The following is a 23576-nucleotide window of genomic DNA, read 5'->3' as shown; positions in this document are numbered from 1 at the left end:
TTTTGCTAGCCTTCATTTTGCACTAAGTATGATCACTACTTGTGCATCCAAAATTCTTTAAACCAGTTTTGCCACATGAGTCCACTATACCTAGCTATATGTGGTATTTTTTTGCTATTCTAAGCAAATTTGTATGTGCCATCCCTAATATTTTCAAAATAAATTTCTCTTTTGTGTGGTCGTACCGCTCGCGAGGCGGTGAGGGGTGGCTAATATTTTCCATGCTAGATGTGTTATTCTCACGTTGAGTGTTTATTTACTTGTCATTGCACAAGAGTAAGGCAAAGGTATTAGGGATGCCTAGTCCCGAAATGAAAAATGAATTTGCTTTATGTTATCAAATAATAAATTCCTTGGAAAGTATTGGTATGGAAGGCACCCGTGGATACGGTTAGCCATGGAAAGTGAAAGTATGGTGGAAAAAGGAATAAACTTTATTTTCTGTTTGGGAACCGACTATGATATATCTAGCATGGAAAGTGTTGGGAACTCTAAGTCATTTTCGTTGGTGGGAAAAGTGTGCCTCTCAAAATGTTTTTATCTCTAAATTTTTGCTTTGAGCTCTGGCACCTCTACAAATCCCTACTTCCCTCTGCAAAGGGCCTTTCTTTTACTTTATGCAATTTTTATTTTGAATTTGAGTCCCCATCTTCTCTTATAAAGCACCAACTAGGGAGCATTACGATTGTACTTGAGCATTGGGTGTAGTTAATATGCGAGTGTGTTTCATGAATGGATCAATGATTGAGCATGATGGGCTAGGTATAACTTATTTTAGCATTGATATTTTGAAAGACATGGTTGCTTGTTGATATGCTTGAGTATTTAAGTCTCATGTCAAAACTAGACTATTGCTTTGAACAATATAAAAGTCCCAATATCCATGCTATAAAGAAAAGAATATGAGATGAGATGTTAGGCAGCATTCCACATCAAAAATTATGTTTTTATCATTTTCCTACTCGAGGACGAGCAGGAATTAAGCTCGGGGATGCTGATACGTCTCCAACATATCCATAATTTTTGATTGTTCCATGATGTTATATTATCAATCTTGGATGTTTTATAATCATTTTATAGTCATTTTATATCATTTTTTGGTACTAAACTATTGACATAGTGCCAAGTGTGAGTTGCTATTTTTTGCATGTTTTTTACATCACAGGTAATCAATATCAAACGGAGTCCAAATGCATCAAAACTTTTTGTGGATTTTTTGGGACCAGAAGACAACCAATGAGCCGAAGAAGTACCAGGGGGCTGCTCCGAGGGGAGGACAACCCACCAGGGCGCGCCTGGAGGCCTAGGCGCATCCTGGTGGGTTGTGCCCACCTCGGGTGCCCTCGGACCGCCTCTTTACTCTATAAATACCCCAATATTCCAGAAATCCTAGGGGAGTCGACGAAAATCAATTCCATCCGCCACAGAGTCCATAATCACAAGATCTAATCTAGACACCATCACGGAGGGGTTCACCACTTCCATTGGTGCCTCTCCGATGATGCAGGAGTAGTTCTTTGTAGACCTTCGGGTCCATAGTTAGTAGCTAGATGGCTTCCTATCTCTCGTTTGATTATCAATACAATGGTCTCTTGGTGATCCATATGATGTAACTCTTTTTGCGGTGTGTTTGTTGGGATCCAATGAACTTTGAGTTTATGATCAGATCTATCTCTTTTTATCCATGAAAGTTATTTGAGTTTCGTTGATCTCTTATATGCATGATTGCATATAGCCTCGTATTTCTTCTCCGATATTTGGGTTTTGTTTGGCCAACTTGATCTATTTATCTTGCAACAGGAAGATGTGCTTTGTAGTGGGTTTGATCTTACGGTGCTTGATCCCAGTGACAGAAGGGGAACCGACACGTATGTATCGATGCTACTAAGGATAAAACGATGGGGTCTATTTCTATGTAAATAGATCTGGTCTACATCATGTCATCATTCTTATTGCATTACTCCGTTTCTCCATGAACTTAATACACTAGATGCATGCTGGATAGCAGCCGATGAGTGGAGTAATAGTAGTAGATGTAGGCAGGAGTCGGTCTACTAATCTTGGATGTGATGCCTATGTAATGATCATTGCCCGGATATCGTCATGATTATTTTAAGTTCTGTCAATTGCCCAACAGTAATTTGTTTACCCACCATTTGTTATTTTTCTCGAGAGAAGCCACTAGTGAAACCTACGGCCCCCGGGTCTGTTTCTCATATTATTTGCCTTTGCGATCTATTTTATTTGCCTTTTATTTTCAGATCTATTAAACCAAAAATACAAAAATACCTTGCTGCAATTTATTTTATTTCGCATTCGATCTATCAATATTTACAACTCTCTCACGTCTGTTTGCCAATTTGTGGCACCGTTACCCTAAAGGGATTGACAACCCCTTTAACATGTCTGGTTGCGAGTATTTGTTATTTGTGCGTACGTGCCGTTTATGTAGTGTTGCTTGGTTCTCCTACTAGTTCGATAACCTTGGTTTCATCACTGAGGGAAATACCTACCATCTTGTGCTGCATCATCCCTTCCTCTTTGGGGAAATACCGATGTTGCTTCAAGCCGCATCAACAACCTATCTAGGTTAGAAAATGTTCTTGATGACCCACTTCCTATTGATGATAGTTTTCCTGATGAACAATTAAATGTCACAAATGCTTCTCATAGTACTCCATGGTATGGTGATTATGCTAATTATATTGTTGGTAAATTTATACCACCTAGTTTCACATACCAGCAAAAGAAAAAGTTTTTCTATGATTTAAGACATTAATTTTTGGATGACCCACACCTTTATAAAGAAGGAGTAGATGGTGTTATTAGACGTTGTGTACCTGAGCATGAACAGGAACAGATCCTACGCAAGTGCCACTCCGAGTCTTACGGAGGACACCATGCTGGAGATAGAAGTGCACATAAGGTATTGCAATCCGGTTTCTATTGGCCCACTCTCTTTAAGGATGCTCATAAGTTTGTCTTGTCTTGTGATCAATGTCAACGAATTGGTAATATTAGTAGACGTCAGGAAATGCCTATGAATTATTCACTTGTTATTGAACCATTTGATGTTTGGGGCTTTGGTTATATGGGACCTTTTCCTTCCTCTAATGGGTATACTTATATTTTAGTTGTTGTTGATTACATTACTAAGTGGGTAGAAGCTATTCCAACTAGTTGTGATGATCATAACACTTCTATTAAGATGCTTAAAGAAGTTATTTTTCCAAAGTTTGGGGTCCCTAGATATTTAATGACTGATGGTGGTTCAGATTTTATTCATGGTGCTTTTCGTAAAATGCTTGCTAAGTATGATGTTAATCATATAATTGCATCTCCTTATCATCATCAGTCTTGTGGTTAAGTAGAATTGAGTAATAGAGAGATTAAACTAATTTTGCAAAAGTCTGTTAATAGATCTAGAAATAATTAGTCTAAGAAACTTGATGATGCATTGTGGGCTTATAGAACTGCTTATAAGAATCCTATGGGTATGTCTCCGTAAAAAATGGTTTATGGAAAAGCATCTCACTTACCTCTTGAGCTAGAACATAAGGCATATTGGGCTATCAAAGAGCTCAATTATGATTTCAAACTTGCCGGTGAGAAGAGGTTATTTGACATTAGCTCACTTGATGAATGGAGAACCGAAGCCTATGGGAATGCCTAGTTATTTAAAGAAAAAGTTAAAAGATGGCATGATAAAAGGATACAAAAGTGTGAGTTTAATGTAGGTGATCATGTTTTGCTATACAACTCTCGTTTATGATTTTTTGCAGGAAAGCTTCTCTCTAAATGGGAAGGTCCTTACATTATCGAGGAGGTCTATCATTCCGGTGCCATAAAAATCAACAATGCTGAGGGCACAAATCCAAAGGTGGTAAATGGTCAAAGAATCAAACATTATATCTCAAGTACTCCAATAAATGTTGCGACCAATATAATTAACACCGTAACACCGGAGGAGTACATAAGGGACACTTTCCAGAATGTTTCAGACTCTGAAAAGGAATAGGTATGCAGTATGGTAAGTAAATCGACTCCAAAATGTTTCCAATGTTAATTTTTCTCCGTTTTGGAATATTTAAAAAAATTAGGAAAACTAAAAGTAGCCCAAAAGAGACATGAGGCCACCACAAGGGTGGAGGGCACGCCCTACCCCCCTGGGCGTGCCCCCTATCCTTGTGGCCACCTCGTGTGCCTTCCGGACTCCGTTTTCTTGCACGATACTTCTTCTGGTCGATAAAAATTCATTATATAATCTCCCGATGGCTTTTATCACCGTACCACGACAAAATCCTCTGTTTTCGTTTTGAGTTGTTCCTGCAGCAGATTTGGAGGAAGATGTCTTCGCAAGATTTGGTCGGGGAGAGTCGGGTATCTCACCCGGCACCAGGACCAAGAGCATATAGTGATGCTAACCACTTTGGGGCAGCAACTGAGGAAGAGATGGAGGCTGACTTGAAAAGAGTGGATGCCATGGAGGAGGATCAAGAAGTTACGTCTTGCCTTTAAACCAGATTCATGCTGGAGGAACTTCAGATCTCAGCAATACCAAATTTGGTTATTCATCCCAATGCTAGGTTTCTCTCTTATGAAAATATGAAAAAGAGTGTTGCTTTTTCTCCCGGAGCAAGGAAACATCCATGGGTGGATGGAGCTCTAGCCGTCATGGGTAAACTTTGAAAGGAAGTAATGGATCTTAAGTAGCAAATTAATAAGCTCGAGGAGATAATCGTATCCTAAGGGTCATCATCGCCAAGAATATCACATCACCACCCCCGAAGAAAGAGAACTAATTACATGGGTATGGGCACTCCCCTTGGCAATTGCCAAGCTTGGGGGAGTGCCCCGGTATCGTATCACCATCACACCATTATCTTTATCATTTTTCTTAGTTTGATCATTTTGGTTATATCTTATCTAGTAGAATATTGTTTTAGTATGATCTAGCCTTGAGTTTTTCTTTATGTTCCCTCTATGTAATCGAGTCCTTGACATATATAATAAAGAGTAGTTTTGAGATAAGGGCTTTGCTTTTTTGCTATGATCTTGAGGGAATTAAATAAAAGAAAGAATAAACAGAAATAAAAAAGGATCATATATTGATCTTATGGAAAGTAACGACTTCACATAAAAAGAGTATGATGAAGAAAAGTTGTTGAGAGTTGACAAACATAGTTTTGGTCATTGTTGCAATTAATAGGAAGTAATAAAGAAAGAGAGGCTTCACATATAAATATACTATCTTGGACATCTTTTGTAATTGTGAGCACTCATTAAAATATGACATGCTAAAAAGTTGATGTTGGACAAGGAAGATAACATAATAGGTTATGTTTTCCTATATCCGAATAGAAGTTATATTGTCATGGATCATCCAACATGTTGAGCTTGCCTTTCCCTCTCATGCTAGCCAAATTCTTTGCACCAAGTAGAGATACTACTTGTGCTTCCAAACATCCCTAAACCCAGTTTTGCCATGAGAGTCCACCATACCTACCTATGGGTTGAGTAAGATCCTTCAAGTAAGTTGTCGTCGGTGCAAGCAATAAAAATTGCTCTCTAAATATGTATGATATATTAGTGTGAAGAAAATAATCTTTATACGAACTTGTGATATGGAAGCAATAAAAGCGATGGACTGCATAATAAAGGTCCTTATCACAAGCGGCAATATAAAGTGACGTTCTATTGCACTAAGATTTTATACATCCAACCATAAAAGCACATGGCATCCTCTGCTTCCCTCTGCAAAGGGCCTATCTTTCACTTTTATCTTCTACCCTTATATAAGAGTCATGGTGATCATCACCTCTCCTTTTTATACTTTTTCCTTGGGCAAGCTCTGTGTGTTGGAGAGATCCTGATATATATATCCCCTTGTATGTAGGTTATCATAAAGTATTATTATTGGCATTACCCTTGAGGTAAAAGGTTGGGAGGCGAAACTATAAGCCCCTATCTTTCTTTGTGTCCGACTGGAACTTTGTACCCATAAGTATCACGTGAGTGTTAGCAATTGTGAAAGATTATATGATAGTTGAGTATGTGGACTTGTTGAAAAGTTCTTCAATTGACTCTTTCCGATGTTATGATAAATTGGAATTGCTTCAATGACTGAGATCATAGTTTGTTAGTTTTCAGTGAAGTTTCTGATTCATACTTTACCTTGTAATTGAATTGTTACTTGAGCATAAGAAATTATATGACAATATATGTTACTATTCTAAAGATGATCATGATGAACTCATGTTCGTATTTTATTTTATCGACACCTCTATCTCCAAACTTGTGGACATATTTTTCAATATCGTCTTTCGCTTGAGAACAAGCGAGGTCTAAGCTTGGGGGAGTTGATACGTCAATTCTGCACTGTTGTTACACATTATATCACAATACTTATGCCTATTCTCTCTTATTTTATAAGGTTTACGTGAAGAGGGAGAATGCCGGCAGCTGGAATTCTGGACTGGAAAAGGAGCAAATATTAGAGACCTATTCTGCACAACTCCAAAAGTCATGAAACTTCACGGAGCTTATTTTTGGAATATATAAAGAATATTGGGTGAAGAAAGTACCAGAGGGGGGCCACCAGCCAGCCACAAGGGTGGAGGGCACGCCCTCCGACCTTGTGGGCCGCCTAGCAGGCCTCCGGTGCCCATTTTTGGCTATATGGTGTGTTTTGACCTGGAAAAAATCAGAAGGAAGATTTCGGGACGAAGCACCACCGTCTTGAGGCGGAACCTGGGCAGAACCAATCTAGGGCTCCGGCTGAGCTGTTCTGCCAGGGAAACATTCCTCTAGGAGGGGGAAATCGTCGCCATCGTCATCACCATCGACCCTATCATCGAGAGGGGGTTTATCTCCATCAACATCTTCACCAGCATCATCTCCTCTCAAACCCTAGTTCATCTCTTGTATTCGATCTTGGTTCCAAAACCTCAGATTGGTACCTGTGGGTTGCTAGTAGTGTTGATTACTCCTTGTAGTTGATGCTAGTTGGTTTATTCGGTGGAAGATCATATGCTCAGATCCTTAATGATAATTAATACTCCTCTGATTATGATTATGAATATGTTTTGTGAGTAGTTATGTTTGTTCCTGAGGACATGGGAGAAGTCTTGGTATAAGTGATCATGTGAATTTGGTATTCGTTCGATATTTTGATGAGATGTATGTTGTCTCTCCTCTAGTGGTGTTATGTGAACGTCGACTACATGAGACTTGACCATTATTTGGGACTAGGGGAAGGCATTGTGAAGTAATAAGTAGATGATGGGTTGCTAGAGTGACAGAAGCTTAAACCCTAGTTTATGCGTTGCTTCGTAAGGGGCTGATTTGGATCCATATGTTTCATGCTATGGTTAGGTTTACCTTAATACTTCCTTCGTAGTTGCGGATGCTTGCGAGATGGGTTAATCATAAATAGGAAGCTTGTCCAAGGAATGGCAGCACCCAAGCACCGGACCACCCACATATCGAATTATCAAAGTAATGAACGTGAATCACATGAGCATGATGAAAACTAACTCGACAACAATTCCCATGTGTCCTCGGGCTCGCTTTGATATATATAAGAGTTCGTCTAGGCTTGTTCTTTGCTACAAAAAGGATTGGGCCACCTTGCTGTACCTTAGTTACTTTATTTACTTGTTACCCGTTATGATTTATGTTATCACAAAACTATATGTTACCGATAATTTCAATACTTGCAGAGAATACCTTGCTGAAAACCACTTGTCATTTCCTTCTGCTCCTCGTTGGGTTCGACACTCTTACTTATCGAAAGGACTATGATAGCTCCCCTATACTTGTGGGTCATCTGTAACTCGTTCATATTGGTCATGGTTGATGATTTTTTTCAAGACTTACGTGGGTGTTCTTTCTTGATGACAAATCGCAGGTCCAAAAGATCTTCAAGAACTTCACTAGGAAGGCCCAAAATCAATTTTAAGTGAGGATCAATAAGGTTCAGAGCGACAATGGAACGGAGTTCAAGAACGCAAATGTGGATACCTTTCTTGACGAAGAAGGGATCTCACATGAGTTCTTGGCTACGTACACACCTCAACAAAATGGAGTTGTTGAGAGGAAGAACCGGACACTTATTGAGATGGCAAGAATGATGCTTGATGAATACAAGATGCCAAAACACTTTTTTGCGGAAGCGGTTGAGACAGCTTGTCATGTAACAAATGGACTATGTCTTCACAAGCTTCTGGGCAAGATGACATACGAGCTTCTTACCGGTAACAAACCCCAAGTTGGATACTTTCGAGTATTTGGCTCAAAGTGCTACATTCTTGATAAACATCATCTTTCAAAATTTGCCCCAAAATCTCATGAAGGTTTCCTACTCGGTTATGGCTCAAACTCTCACACTTGTGGTGTCTACAACAATTTCACCTGAAAGGTTGAAGAGACAGTAGATGTGAAGTTTGATGAATCTAACGGCTCGCAATTAGGGCAATTGCCAATTGATCTAGGAGACAAAGACCCTTCGGAAGCAATTCAAGACTTGTCTATTGGCAAGATTCGTCCAACGGAGGTGAAGGAGAGTACCTCATCCGTTCAAGTGGAAGCCTCAACTTCACGACAATGTGAACTACAAGTTGACTTGGAGGCATCCACAAGTGGAACACGTCAAGATGAAGGAAATGAGGAAGTACAACAAGATGAACCTCATCGACCTCCTTCTCCACCTCCACAAGAAAACAAACAATAATGAAGAGGGACAACAACAACAAGAAGAGGATGTTCCACCCTGACCCAAACAAAAGCTCTCACGAGTTAGAGCAAGAGTCTCAAGAGACCACCCCGTTGAACAAATCTTTGATGATATTCAAGCCAGGAGAATTACTCCCTCTAAAACTCGTTTGGCTAACTTTTGTGAACATTACTCATTCATTTCTACTATTGAACCTATGAAGGTTGAAGAAGCTCTTGATGATCCAGATTGGGTGAACGCCATGCATGAAGAGCTACACAATTTTGAGAGGAATCAAGTGTGGACATTGGTAGAAAAGCCGGACCACAACCAAAATGTCATTGGAACCAAGTGGGTGTTTCGGAATAAGCAAGATGAGGATGGACAAGTTGTACACAACAAGGCCCATCTCGTCGCCCAAGGCTACACTCAAGTCGAAGGTATGGACTATGGTGAGACATATGCCCCCGTTGCTAGACTTGAGTCCATATGCATCTTTCTTGCCTATGCCAATCAGCATGATATCACGTTATACCAAATGGACATTAAAAATGTTTTTCTAAATGGTGAAATTGAGGAGGAAGTCTATGTTAAACAACCTCCCGACTTTGTTAATCCTAAGAAACCTATAATCATGTTTACAAACTTCACAAAGCTCTTGATGGTCTTAAACAAGCTCCTAGAGGATGGTATACATGCTTGACTAGGTTTCTTATTGAAAAAGGCTTTGAATTGGGAAAATTGATTCTACACTTTTTACTAACAGGGTTAATGGTGAATTATTTGTGTGCCAAATTTATGTGGACGATATCATATTTGGTTCGACTAACCATCATTTTAGTGAAAAGTTTGGAAGGCTAATGTCGGAGAAGTTTGAGATGTCTATGATGAGCGAACTCAAATTCTTTCTTGGTTTACAAATCAAGCAAACTAATGAGGGTACCTTTTTTTCCCAAAAAAAGTATACTAAGGACTTATTCAAGAAGTCCAACATGCAAGAAAGCAAAGGTATGAAAATACCCATGCCTACTAATGGACATCTTGACTTGACTAAGGATGGGAAACCGGTTGAACAAAAGGTTTACCGCTCTATGATTGGATCATTGTTATATCTATGTGCCTCCCATCCCGATATTATGCTAAGTGTGTGCATGTGTGCACGATATCAAGCGGTCCCTAAAGATGTCATCTTTAGGCTGTGAAAAGGATAGTGAGATACTTAATTCCTACACCAAACTTTGGCATTTGGTATCCTAAGAGGTCTTCTTTTGATCTTGTTGGCTACTCCGACTCGGACTATGCCGGTGACAAGGTTTATAGAAAGTACATTGCGGGTACTTGTCAATTTCTTGGTAGATCTCTTGTATCTTGGTCCTCCAAGAATCAAAACTCGGTATCCTATCCATCGCCGAAGCGGAATACATTGCCGCCGGATCATGTTGTGCTCAATTACTTTGGATGACCCAAACTCTTACAGATTATGGGATATATGTGAAACATGTTCCACTGCTATGTGATAATGAGAGTGCAATTAAGATTTCTCACAATCCCGTGCAATATTCTCAAACTAAGCATATTGAAGTTCGTCATTATTTCATTCGAGATCATGTTGCTAAAGGAGACATCAATCTTAAGTATGTTCGTACCGATAAGGAATTGGCGGATATATTCACCAAACCGCTTGATGAGAAAGTATTTTGTCGTTTAAGAGGTGAATTGAACATTATTGATGCCTCAAACTTGGAGTAGAAACTCCATTTAAATACATGCAAGGCATGAGCCTTTTTGAGTAATCCTTGATATTTCTCTTATGATGATGATCATATGTCTTGGATCTATACGTGTACCCTTGCATGTTATCTAACCCTTGTAGGTACTTGGATGATCCCAAATCTATGAGATTGAAAGTCACTCACATATTGAGAAATCTCTACATCACCAAGTTTCTACTATATGGTTATTGAATACAAGGAAGCATGAATCACCTCAACATATCCTTTAACAAATTATATATATCAAAAATTCATTTGATATCAAGCTTCGTGATAGTCATTTTGGATACACAAGTGCTTTTCCTTGCAAGACTAGCCCATGTAGGAAGATGAACTCAAACTATAAGTGGTGCTCCCAACTCTTGATGGAATACATCAACCTTGAGCATTCAACACAAGTTTGATTACATGACCAAGATCAACACCACCCAAGGTATGTTATTCCATCTTAGAGAGGATTTACTCCAAGTCATTAGTCAAAGCAACTCAACAAGATGTGAATACATCAAAATGCTTAAATGAAAAATGGTAACCCAATTTTGAGCTTAAACGATGAGTATGACCTACGATCAAGTGACATCACTTGACTCCTCAGTCAATATACTCTGACATAGGAGACTTTGCCGCCGACCCCTTCTAGATGAAGTTCTCTAGTGTTTCTTTGTTTTTATGTTTTTCATATGTTCCTTGCTAGCTCGTTCCCCCTATCAAAAAACTTCATCTAGATCTTTTTTCTTTTGTGTGTTTCTATGTTTTTTTGTGTCTAATTCATTGCAAATCTTTCGGTTAATTCCTTGCAAATCTTTGTGAGATTTCAATTGCCAAGTGAGCTGAGTTGACATTTTTTCCTTTACGTGGAACTTGGCCTCACCGATTCATGCCTTTCGGCTTGAACAAACTACAGGGATTACTTGTAGAAAGTTCATCGGTACAACCAATGCGGTGTAACCTAGTCTGACCGATATGAATCATCAATGACACTGTCAACTCGGTGTCACCGATGAAAATGGATTGGCGTTATCAATTTCACTGTTGAGAAAACTTTTTGCCTTGCACATTTCATTTCTTCTCCATCTCCACTCAATGATTCTTATCCTGTACTCGCATCTTAATTTACATGTTGCTTTGTAATGTGTCTCAAGGATCAAACCTATTTGACTCTTGCTCCAGAGGGTCCCTTCTTGGAAATTGATGTCAAAGGGGGGGAGAGAGCAACCTCAAAGCTTATCACATGGGATAGAGAGTACATCCTAACTCTTCCAGATGCCAGTAAAACAAGAGGTGAGAAGTCACATGGCTTCAAGAGGGAAAGACATGTCAATATATGGTTTCATTGCTTTAATTTTTCTTGCTTTGATTTTCTCTTACTGTACCTTCTCCCATTATCCAATATCATATTCAAGGGGAGAACGAGTCCATATCTAGCATATCTAGGGGAGAAAATTTGTTGGAATTCATTGCATATCTTTAATTCTTGGGGACATCTCTATCCAAATGAAGTACTAAGTACTCACCCATTTCATGGCATCCCAGCCTCGGTCTCTCGTGGTTTCCTAATCTTGCTTTAATTAGAGTGTTCTTGTGTTATCTAACCTTGTTTTCTCAAGTTAATCTCTTCCAAAGCCAGCTCAAGACCACAAGGTAAGTATATGCATCACACTCATGTGCATGATGGTCTCTTCCTGCTGCACATATTGTTTGCAAGAAGGATTCATGAACATGAAGGTACACTTATTTTAGCTACATCATTTGCTCTGATGCATATAGACAAGATACATGTAACTCATTGCTTGCTTTGACATGCTTATGCATTCACATGCTCTTATATTCCATCTTTACATGATTGCATACATGTAGGGGGGGCTATGCATGTTACATGTCCTTCCAAAGCTTTACTTGTTACTCTTCATATCTTTATCTAAAGCTTTGATGTATGTTGTCATCAATTACCAAAAAGGGGGAGATTGAAAGCACAAGTGCTCCCTAGGTGATTTTGGTAATTAATGTCAACATATCTCTTGTTGGACTAATAGTTTTATCTAGTATATTTCAGATGAGTTCAACAATGGCGTGGTAGGAACACGAGGATGTGGAACCCCTTCAAAATGCTAAGGACAAAGATTGGGAAAGGCTCAAGACTCTTCATTTTCATTTTAGTGATCCAAGATCACATTGAGTCCATAGGAAAGCCAATACTATTATAAGGGGATGAGGTGTTGCCTAATGGTCTACTTGCTCAAAGTGCTTAGTGATATTGCTCCAAAACCCTCAGCCACTTTATCATTTCCACATATGTCCAAAACCTAAAAGTAAAACTCGGCCCCACCGATTAGATCTATCTAGCGCCACCGGGTTCATTTGACCTAGCCACTGCCAGAAACCCTTGACAATTCGGTCTGACTGATCGGGGTCTCGGTCTCACCGAGATGGCCTTGCAACAAACTCACTGTTGCATGTTGTAATTATTTTGGTCTCACTGAAATGTGCAATCAGTCCCATCGAGTTTGCTTGACCAACTCTCTGTTTGCTCATTGCTAAAATTGGTCTCACCGAGTTTATGCAATTGGTCTCATCGAGATGAGGTTTTTCCCTAACCCTAGCACATCGGTCCACCGAGTTGATCATGTCGGTCCCACCGAGATTCCTAATGTTCACATTTTGAACTGAATCGGTCTCACTGAGTTCTTCTATTCGGTCTCACCGAGTTGGGTCAAATGTGTGTAACGGTTGGATTTTGTGTGGAGGCTATATATACCCCTCCACCCCTTCTCCATTCAAGCGAGAGCCATCAGGACGTGCCTACATTTACACTACTCATTTTCTTAGGGAGAACCACCTACTCATGTGTTGAGATCAAGACATTCCAATCCAACCACAAGAATATTGATCTCTAGCCTTCCCCAAGTTGCTTTCCACTCAAATCATCTTTCCACCATAGCCAAATCTGTGTGAGAGAGTTGAGTGTTGGGGAGACTCTCATTTGAAGCACAAGAGCAAGGAGTTCATCATCATCACACCATCTATTACCTTTTGGAGAGTGGTGCCTCCTAGATTGGTTAGGTGTCACTTGGGAGCCTCCGACAAGATTGTGGAGTTGAACCAAGGAGTTTGTAAGGGCAAGGAGATCGCCTACTTCGTGAAGATCTACCCAAGTGAGGCAAGTCCTTCGTGGGCGATGGCCATGGTGGGATAGACAAGGTTTCTTCTTCATGGACCCTTCGTGGGTGGAGCCCTCCATGGACTCGCGCAACCGTTACCCTTAGTGGGTTGAAGTCTCCATCAACATGGATGTACAATAGCACCACCTATCGGAACCACGCCAAAAATATCCATGTCTTCATTGCGTTTGCACACTCCAATCCCATCCCTTTACATTCTTGCAATTAGCATGCTTTACTCTTTACGCTTCTCATACTCTTGCCATGCTTGCTTGAAGTGTATTGTGAATGCTTAAACTTGTGCTAAAACTCCACCTCAACTTGAAGAACTTAAAAACTGCTACTTTTGCTTGTTGAGGGTCTAATCACACCCCTCTAGACACCTCTTCTCAATCCTTTCAGTTCATGTGTAGCAGCTTGACATAGGTTGGGGTGGAGCTGGACCTCCCAAGTCCCCTGAGAGTGCTGTGATTGAACAGAACAATGGGGATTTGTAGCAAAAGAATACAAAACTAGAAACACCTGCCACAACCTGCCAGCCTCAAGCCACTAATCATGCCAAAAGGACACCAGAGCGCCAGAACCCAGAGCACAGTGCAAAGAGTTAATCACCAGAGGATATGATCCTTGAAACTTCTCCACAAAGTTGTGTCTCTGCTGCTAGCACCATGAGGTATAGAGTTCCTGCAGTACTATGAAGCAAACCACTGGTAGCAAGGGACCACAGAGGATTGCAGAACCTTAGTGACAAACTTGCATCGCATAGACTGATTATGAGCTTGCAAATTTCGAACATCGAAGCCCCCACTACTGCAGGATGCTGCTAACGCGACACTATGATCAGAGACCCTTCGAAAAAACTATGTGCGGTGCCATAATCGCAAATGGTGGTGTAAAAACCATAAAAAGGTGCAAAACATTTGCGATGGCGGAGCCATCAAACACGGTTCAGATTTTAGTTGCATGTGCTATGTAGGGCATACGGTTCAGTTCAATTAACTGTTTGCGATGAGGAGGAACAAAAGAAACAGGCAATCAGATGGATGTGTGTGCGATATACAGCATACGGTTCACTCAGATGAACTATTTGTGATTAGGCAACACAAAAGAAACAGTTAGCCAGATGAAGGTGTGTGCGATATATGGCATGCAGTTCACTCAGATGAACTGTTTGCGTTGAGACATGAGAACAAAAATGGTTCAACTTAACAAGATGTGTGTGATATGCGGCAAACAGGTCTGTAATCAGAAATGTGTGTGAAGACCGATAATAACACAGACAATTGCTGCTAATAAGACGTGTGTGTTGTGCGATGGGATTGCATACAGAACAACAATATATATATATACACACACATTTATAAGGGCATGCCTGCATAACCAAATTAAACATCCACTTACATAGGTGGATACTACAACCATGGCATTTGCACACACCAAAGTAAACTATTACATGCATAATTACATAGGTGGCTACTACACACATGACATTTGCACACACCAAAGTAAACTATTACATGCATAATTACATAGGTGGCTACTACACACATGAAATTTCCACACACCAATAAAGTAAACTATATATTACATGCATGATTTACTAGCATAAACGATTATCTGATCATCATCTACTTCTTGTATCGCTTGCTCTACTTGTGGCTTGATCCGGGCTCGTCGATTTTGGTAACGAGGCACTTCCTCATGTCAACGATCCGCCTGTGCATCTCGTAGCATGTGTACATGCTCTTGGCCGCGAACCTGAGGTGCGGTTCATCCAGTTACCGCATCCAGGCCCTGTGCTAAGATAGGGGACTTGTTCTCTGGGCATCCTGCTTCATCTTTTCGTAGTAGGGGTCGATGATGGCCGAGGCAAGTTTGACCAGGGAGTCCTTCTTCATGCTTCCCCAGACCCTGTAGTGGTCAAAGATTTCGACAAGGTTCTTGCAGGACAAGCCCATAACACGGAGCGCCTTTACATCATCGGTGGTTTCCACCATGGCGAACTTGTAGTCGGTGCCATTGACAAACCTGTTGAAACGCTCGCAAGGCTCTGTGGCCATGCAGTAGTGGTAGATGAGGACATGATGGCCCACACACAACTGGGCGACGACAACCTTCTGATCTATGCCGGCACGACCGGTGGTGTACTGGAGGTCGATGCCAACCACCTTGTAGTTGTCTCGAGCAAGCAACTGCTCAACGCTGTTGATGTAGTCATCCACCACGGCCGGGTCGATGGTGTACACCACCGAGAGATCCGTCTCCCTCGCGTGCGTATCCACTCTATGCTCGCCGAACTCCATTGGAGCGCCGTTGGACATCCCGTCTCCATGTGTCGTTGTGGGTGTGCTTGTTCTGTTGTGGGGCGCAATCGAAAGGTTGAAGAGACTAAGGTTATAATGGCCGCGGGAATTAAAGGGGAAGCCGGACGGCCAGGAATATCAGCAGGCCCTGATGGCTGTTCTAATTTGCAGCGCATAACTCCATCGTGCCGCACATAACTGCATCGCATGGCAACGCACGCGGCACAACCGCATGCATATGGGGCCCCGACGTGATCGTGCGCACACCCAACCGCTGGCAGAGCGCGCGCAGAGGGACGCGAGCATAGCACTCTGCGGCAGAGTTTTGGATTTCTTCTGAAAAAACGAAGGTCCGACGAAATTCGCCCATCTCGTTTGGGCCTGGTACTAGTACAAACCAGTCTTGATGAAGCAACGGCGAGCAACAGAGAGAGAGAGAGTCACGTGGTCGTGGCTATGCCAACCATGTCCTCGATCCTTCCGTGCACCACCTCCTTGCATGTGGCTACTCCCCTGTCATATCATCCCACTGCAACTCTGCCTGATCATGTTCCAGCCCTGATGTTGGTGTCAAGGAAGTAGTCGTGTTGGTGCAGTCAGTGTGCTCCTACTGCTGACGCTTCATGATAAGACAAGGAAGAATCAAATAGATTGAGAGATAGAGCTCAGTGTTTCATCATGATAAATAAACTCTCGAATATCATGCAAACCCAGGAATTTATTTCATACCCATTGCACACACGGGCTCTTCTGCTAAAAAGTTAACTTTTATTAAAAATAAGAGAATTCCCACGTTTAACCATATTACCAATGTTTATTGAAAATATGTTTATTAAAAATGGACATAGAAACGACGCACAATGGCACATGAAGCAGGTTATGCCCATTTTTTCACCTGGTGCAATGCACGGACATTTGTACTAGTCAGTAATAAAGATAGGTGAAGTAGCAAACTTAGGATCATATTTCATTCTACCATTCAAAGATTTTTCTTTCAACTTGCATAGTAATTTCTTAAGATCATCTCCATCCTTACAAGCAAGAAAGTCCCTAGCTACCTCTCCATCCATAACATAACCCTCGGGTATTTCGGGCAATTCATATCTAGGAGAGTTAGGTCTAATAGGTGTTTCACAATTCTTGGTTTCAATAATTTCACCAGTTTCAGCATTCTCAATTTCTTTAGCTCTCGCAAGTTGTTCATCAAGAAATTCACCTAGTGGCACAATCTTATCAAGCAAGGTACTAGAATCATCATTAACATCATTCATAACAGAAGTAGCATCATCAATTACTTGCAACATATCAGGATTAATAGCATGTGGTGGTGTTGCTAGCTTACTTAATACAGAACGTGAATCAAGTGTAGAGCTAGTTAACAGTTCCTTACCTCCCCTCGTCTTGGAGGGAAAGATCTTGGTTCTTTCATGCTTAAGATTCTTCATAGTGATCAACAGATATAGATCCCAAGTGAATCAACAAATATAGCTATGCTCCCTGGCAATGGCGCCAGAAAAAGGTCTTGATAACCCACAAGTATAAGGGATCGCAATAGTTTTCGAGGGTAGAGTATTCAACCCAAATTTATTGATTCGACACAAGGGGAGCCAAAGAATATTTGCAAGTATTAGCTATTGAGTTGCCAATTCAACCACACCTGGAGACTAAATATCTGTAGCAAAGTGATCAATAGCACAATAGTATGATAGTTTGATAGTGCTAGAAATAGTAGTAGCAGTAATAGTGACGGTAACAGTAGTAGCAGTAATTTTGTAGCAGTTGTAATAGTAGCAGTAGCAGTAGTAACTTAGCAAAGATCAATATGTCAAAAGCTCGTAGGCATTGGATCGGTGATTTCGTTGGATGATATTCATCATATAACAGCCATAACCTAGGGCGACACAGAACTAGCTCTAGTTCATCAATGTAATGTAGGCATGTATTCCATAAATAGTCATACATGCTTATGGAAAAGAACTCGCATGACATCTTTTGTCCTATCCTCCTGTTGTAGTGGTGTCCATAGGGAAACTAAGGGATATTAATGCATCCTTTTAATAGAGAACTGGAACAAAGCATTAGCACATAGTGAATACATGAACTCCTCAAACTACGGTGATCACCAAAAAGAATCCCTATTGTTGTCAACTTGGGTTATGCTGATCATAACATGTAATAGGTGCATATAACTTGAAAGATCGGATCAAGAACACAAGTATATTGGTGAAAACATAAATGGTTCAGATCTGAAATCATGGCACCCGGGCCCTAGTGACAAGCATTAAGCATAGCAAAGTCATAGCAACATCAATCTCAGAACATAGTAGATACTAGGGATCAAGCCCTAACAAAACTAACTCGGTTACATGATGAATCTCATCCAACCCATCACCATCCATGTTGGAGATATGCCCTAGAGGCAATCATGTACGATGATATTTCCTATGTGTTTATGAATAAAGATAGTCCTTAGACATTATCAATGATGTGTATTAGCAAGTATGTGACTTGTTTGTGGGACTATGCATTTTATGATAACTATCCTAAAGGGTCCCTAGTCAAAAGGGTTGTGTGGACGCGCAGCCAACTAGACTAGGATATGACACGGTGGATGGCATGGTCTCACTAGCCATGGAGCATTGGATGCTAACCGGATAATATGAGCTCGGAAGGATCTGGTCGGATCCAAGTGGAGATAATGTCCGAGTCGGACATACCCAACTATGAGACGCAACGATATGTCATATGTGAGTCTCTAGTACAACATACGTTCTATGTCCTAAGACCTGAGCTGGCGCATGTACTCGGGATGGTGATAGACTTGATTTGGCCAACCAAACACTACTCCATGACTGGGTAGTTACAAAGGTAGGTTTCGGGCTTGTCCAGACCCATGATGCAAGACATGTACGAGCAAGATGGGATTTGCCCCTCCGATCAAGAGAGATATACCCTGGGCCCCTCGTGTGATCCGACCAAGATAAGCATGGACATGCGAACTGGATTATGAGATAGTCTGGTTTGTGGTCGGCATCACTGGAACAAGAAAGGTGTCGGGCTGGCACAAGGATGACAGACTCGCCTTGATCTCGACGACATATATCATGTGGCAAAGGGAACATAAGTGTGATGTATAGGTTCGCGTAACTAGCTTCATCAGACACTTGGAGTCGGCACGCTTTGCTAGAGGCTTCTACCGACTAGATGAGTTGGATGTGATCTAACTCTCAACCAAGTGAACGAGAACCTAAGCGGTTGCGTGCTTAAGGGAAGGAACCTGTGAGGACAGATCCGACTCCACGAGTCAGGTGTGAGCCTACTCGGACTCGGATCTAGGCCGAATAGACTTTGGGTCTTAGGATCCGTGTGAGGCCCAAGTGTTGAGTCCACGACGGATGCCTATATAAAGTGGAGGTGCGGTACACTCATTTCGTTGATCGCTTCGGCGCTGTCACTAGGGTTTTGCATCTGTTGCGAATAGCTACCTCCACTCACCGTCGACTGTGTGATCGGACCTAGCAGTCCGTCGCATGATGTTCCTCCTGTACGCATGGATGTTTTTAGAGGCGGTGCACTTGCGCCGCTTCGGCGAACCTGTATGTGGATCCGACGACCGGTTGTTCGAGGGAGATTGGACGCGGAGGAGACGATCCACACATACGCGTTGCCGCAACTCTTCTTCCAATGCACGACACTGCGTGTCTAGTGGTAACGATCCATGGTCCACCTCCCTAGCATGTTCCTGGATGATTCTGGGGTTAGGAAATTTTAATTTGCAGTCGACGCACCCTACCATAGAACCCAATAGTGGTATCAGAGCCTCTACGATAGGATTTGGATTTAGATTGTATGCATATTATATATGTGGAGGCAGCAAATGAGATCTGTTGTCGTTTATGAGATCAGTTATGTGCATGGTTGATGAGATCAACTACACATGGGGATTGATATGGCTATGTTTTCCGATGATCTGAATCAATGAGGTCGTGACACAACCTACATGTGCATAGCGCCTTGTATTTCGTACATGATCATTCAAACCGGTAGAATGCCATTCTATGCATAACTTTGTTTTGCAGGTTTGATGTGAATAGTATGGCTCATGTGTATGTGATGCATGTGTGTAAATTATACATGGCCTATGTGTCATGTTTGTCAGCCGGCAGGAGCCAAAGTGCTATAATTATAATGTATAACGACATGCGTGTCGACTTGTGACTCTCTGTTAAATTCATTACTAGTTGTAGTAGTTGGATAATAGAGATCAGGTTGGTGGCTTGGCGTCCTGACATGACGAACAAGATGGATTTCCTAGATGGTCATCGAGTCGGAGCCAATCTGGAAGAATGTCCATGAAGGAGCCATACTATTTCACAATATATGTTTATTTGTGATTTATGTTTCTTTGTTTCTATCCATGTTAAAATGGTAGAAAGATCCCTCATTAATATCAAGCGAATTGCCATCCCCGATGTTGCACCTTCGCATGTCAAATACGTCTAGTATTGGGCTCATAAAACAGGGGTGCTACTAGGTGTCCTTGAACTGAAGGGTTCATGTCGGACACGGACATGCACTGCATCAGGTTAACTTGACAATGTTATCAAAACGGTTTTGGGACTTACGGCAAGGAAGGTTGGGAGGGGTATGAGATACCTACCCGATCGAAAAGATTGATATAGAGATACAATTAGCAAGGAGTTGCTTACCGGATAGGCATGTTGGCTAGCAGTGATGCTAAAGCTCACTAGTTGCATGCGCTAGTCGGATCCTGAACCACCGAGAGTTTGTGGAGGGATGCCGACTTTTGTGGGAGTATTTCCATTTAAGGCTTGAATTACTCTACATAAACACATTGCTCGGTGATTGCACATTTTTCTGTTGTAGATCAATGGCACCACCTCCTCAACCCAACTTGGCATTCAAATCAATCTTAGAAAAGGATAAATTTAATGTATCAAACTTTACCACCTGGTATAGAAATTTGATAATTGTTCTCAAGCACAATAAGAAGGAACATGTTCTAGAGGATACACTTCCAGAGGAACATGTCGATACTGCTAATGCCACAACCAGGAATGCCTACCAAAAACTCGTTAATGAATCAAATGAGATCAGCAGCCTCGTGCTAGCTTGTATGCGCTGGTATAGCGACGTGCTAAACAAACGGTTTTTAACCCCTTTCCAGGACGACATTTGGAACCGTCGCCAAGTGAGTTTGTGTGATAGGGTGTCCTTCCCACACGACCCAGAAATCATCGGGGATAGGCCCTCCTGGGACCCAGGCTGGGGCCATGTGGATCGGGCGAAGCATCAAAACCCAATCATTTCCGTAGGTATGTACATCCCACACAGTAATCCAAGAAAATCGTTTCCGTAGGTATGTACATCCCACACGGTGAATCCTACAAAAACATTTCCTTAGGTATGTATATCACACACAGTCAATCCAAGGAATTCGTTTCTGTTCTTATGTACATCCCACACAGTAAATCCAGGGAAAACGTTTCCGTTCATATGTATATCACATAGAGTTCTTTGTGTGGAAACGTTTGTGCAAGGTGGCCTAACGCAAACAGTTCGTTGCCGGAAGTCGTGTGTGATTGTTAGTTGATCGAACACACCTACTTTCTAGAAACTGTGCGGGTCGTTTGAGTTCAGTGCCTACGGTGTTGTCTGAGTAACCGTCTGCAATAGAAAACCCCAATAATCAGGGTAATTAGCCTATTATTGATAATCCATGTACTAATCAAACTGATATTTCTTATAAAACATGCTAGATATTTCATATCCGTATAAAAGCAACCAAGATTTCATAATCGAATTACATCAGATAGCTTCGGCACTCAGTTGCGCCATTACACAACAGCACCAAGTTTCACATGCAACATCAAAAACCTTTGGAAAGTAGCATCATACATAGTAAATAGACAGATGAATCTCATATGGGAAACTCCAGAAGCGGAAGGCAAATATTGAGCCTTCAGTGATGTTGAATGTCCTTGCAACTTTAGGCTAGTGGCTATGGATAATTGCCCGCCCAACCTTCGTCCTCTTCAGCAAGACGTCAATATTGTATTATGGGTGTTGAATGAATACCTTCATTGCCTCTTGACCATGCAGGTGGTTTGAGAGATAATCATCGGTGAACTGCTTTGAAAAGTACTGAAAACAAAGCTATGCATAAATCGATGTCATAAATTTTGAAATGGCGCAAGGGGTAAAAACAAGGTAAAAGAGTTGGTACCATCCTATAGTTCACTGATGTCTTCTTCATTGTGCAAACAAAGATCTTACTGTTATTCATCGCATGTTTCTTCATCCTAACAATCTCTCTGAGTTTCTTGACTTGACTGATATTCATGGACATCTCATTTCCCCATATGCAAAATGGGTCGAACAGTGGGTCTAAGCCTCTAATAGCAGGACCTACATGTGCAAGACCAAATTGTAAGAAACCTAAATATTAGAATGATTCTTGCAACTGCACAATAATGTGCTATTAGCCAAAGGACCCTGCTTGAACAAACCTCGATGGTAAACCGCAGTGTCTCCCATTGTTTCCCTGCAACACACATAAGGAAGATCTTGATCAGGTTAACTGAGAGTTGCCATGCTATCAATAGAATATGTATTGAGTATAGCCAAATTCAATTGGTGTCACATGCATAATAATACAAAATTGTACCCACAACAAATGAAAATCAAATTGCAGAACTGAACCAAACAGTTAAATGGACAGCATACCAAATGAACCAAAATAGTTAACTGAGCACGACATTGCTGAATAGAAACATGTACTAGAAGATAAGACAGTTAACAAAACAAAGAATGCTTGAGAAAAGTACTACGAAATGTAGCAATTGTTGGACCAGAGTGTTAACTGAACATTACATTTCAGAGAACCAAACTGTTAACTGAACATCAGATTGCATATTAACATTACAGAGGACAAATCACTAGAAGGCACTGGCGATGGCCTCTAGAAAACATCACGAATTGTATTTTAAAGTAGAAAACCGCGTGGCGGTGTCGACGGTGGCCTCGAAGACGAGGTGCTCCTCCAAGATCTGGCGGTCGACACGCATGGAAGCCATAGCGACCTTGTTCATGCATGCAGCCGCATGCTACTCAGCTGCACGTTATACTGCGTGTAAAATGGCTGTGGGCGGTGCTTAATTGGAGGAGGGGGCAGTGATTTCTGTGGAAGGTGTCACTCCGTCAGCCGGGGCATGTGGGACGGGAAATGAGGAGGATGGTGTGGGTGGGGTGTGGATTACTTGACCATATCGACGAGGCCGCGCAGCAAGAAGAAGGGTCGGTGACGAGGAGGCCATGCAGCAAGAAGAAGGGTCACCGGCAAGGAGGCGGCGCTGCAAGAAGAAGGGTCGTCGGCGAGGAGGCGTCGCTGCAAGAAGAAGGGTTGCCAGCGAGGAGGCTGAGCTGCCAGTAAGCAGCAGTGAAGGTTTGAACTTGGAAAGCAAGGAGGAACAGTGGAAATGTGGCTTTTGGTAGGAGGGAGGGGCGGGGAGATAGATATTTCTGCGGTGGCCAAAAAAATTCGCTCGGTGCCATGAGAAACTGGCGTGCAAGTGTGGTTCAAGCGGGGGCAGTGGACTGTAGACGATGA

The sequence above is a fragment of the Triticum urartu genome, chromosome 5A (genome assembly GCF_056163025.1).
Source record: "Triticum urartu cultivar PI428250 chromosome 5A, HENAU_Tu73, whole genome shotgun sequence".
In the NCBI taxonomy this organism is placed as follows: Eukaryota; Viridiplantae; Streptophyta; class Magnoliopsida; order Poales; family Poaceae; genus Triticum; species Triticum urartu.
Note: the sequence above shows the minus strand (reverse complement) of the source record.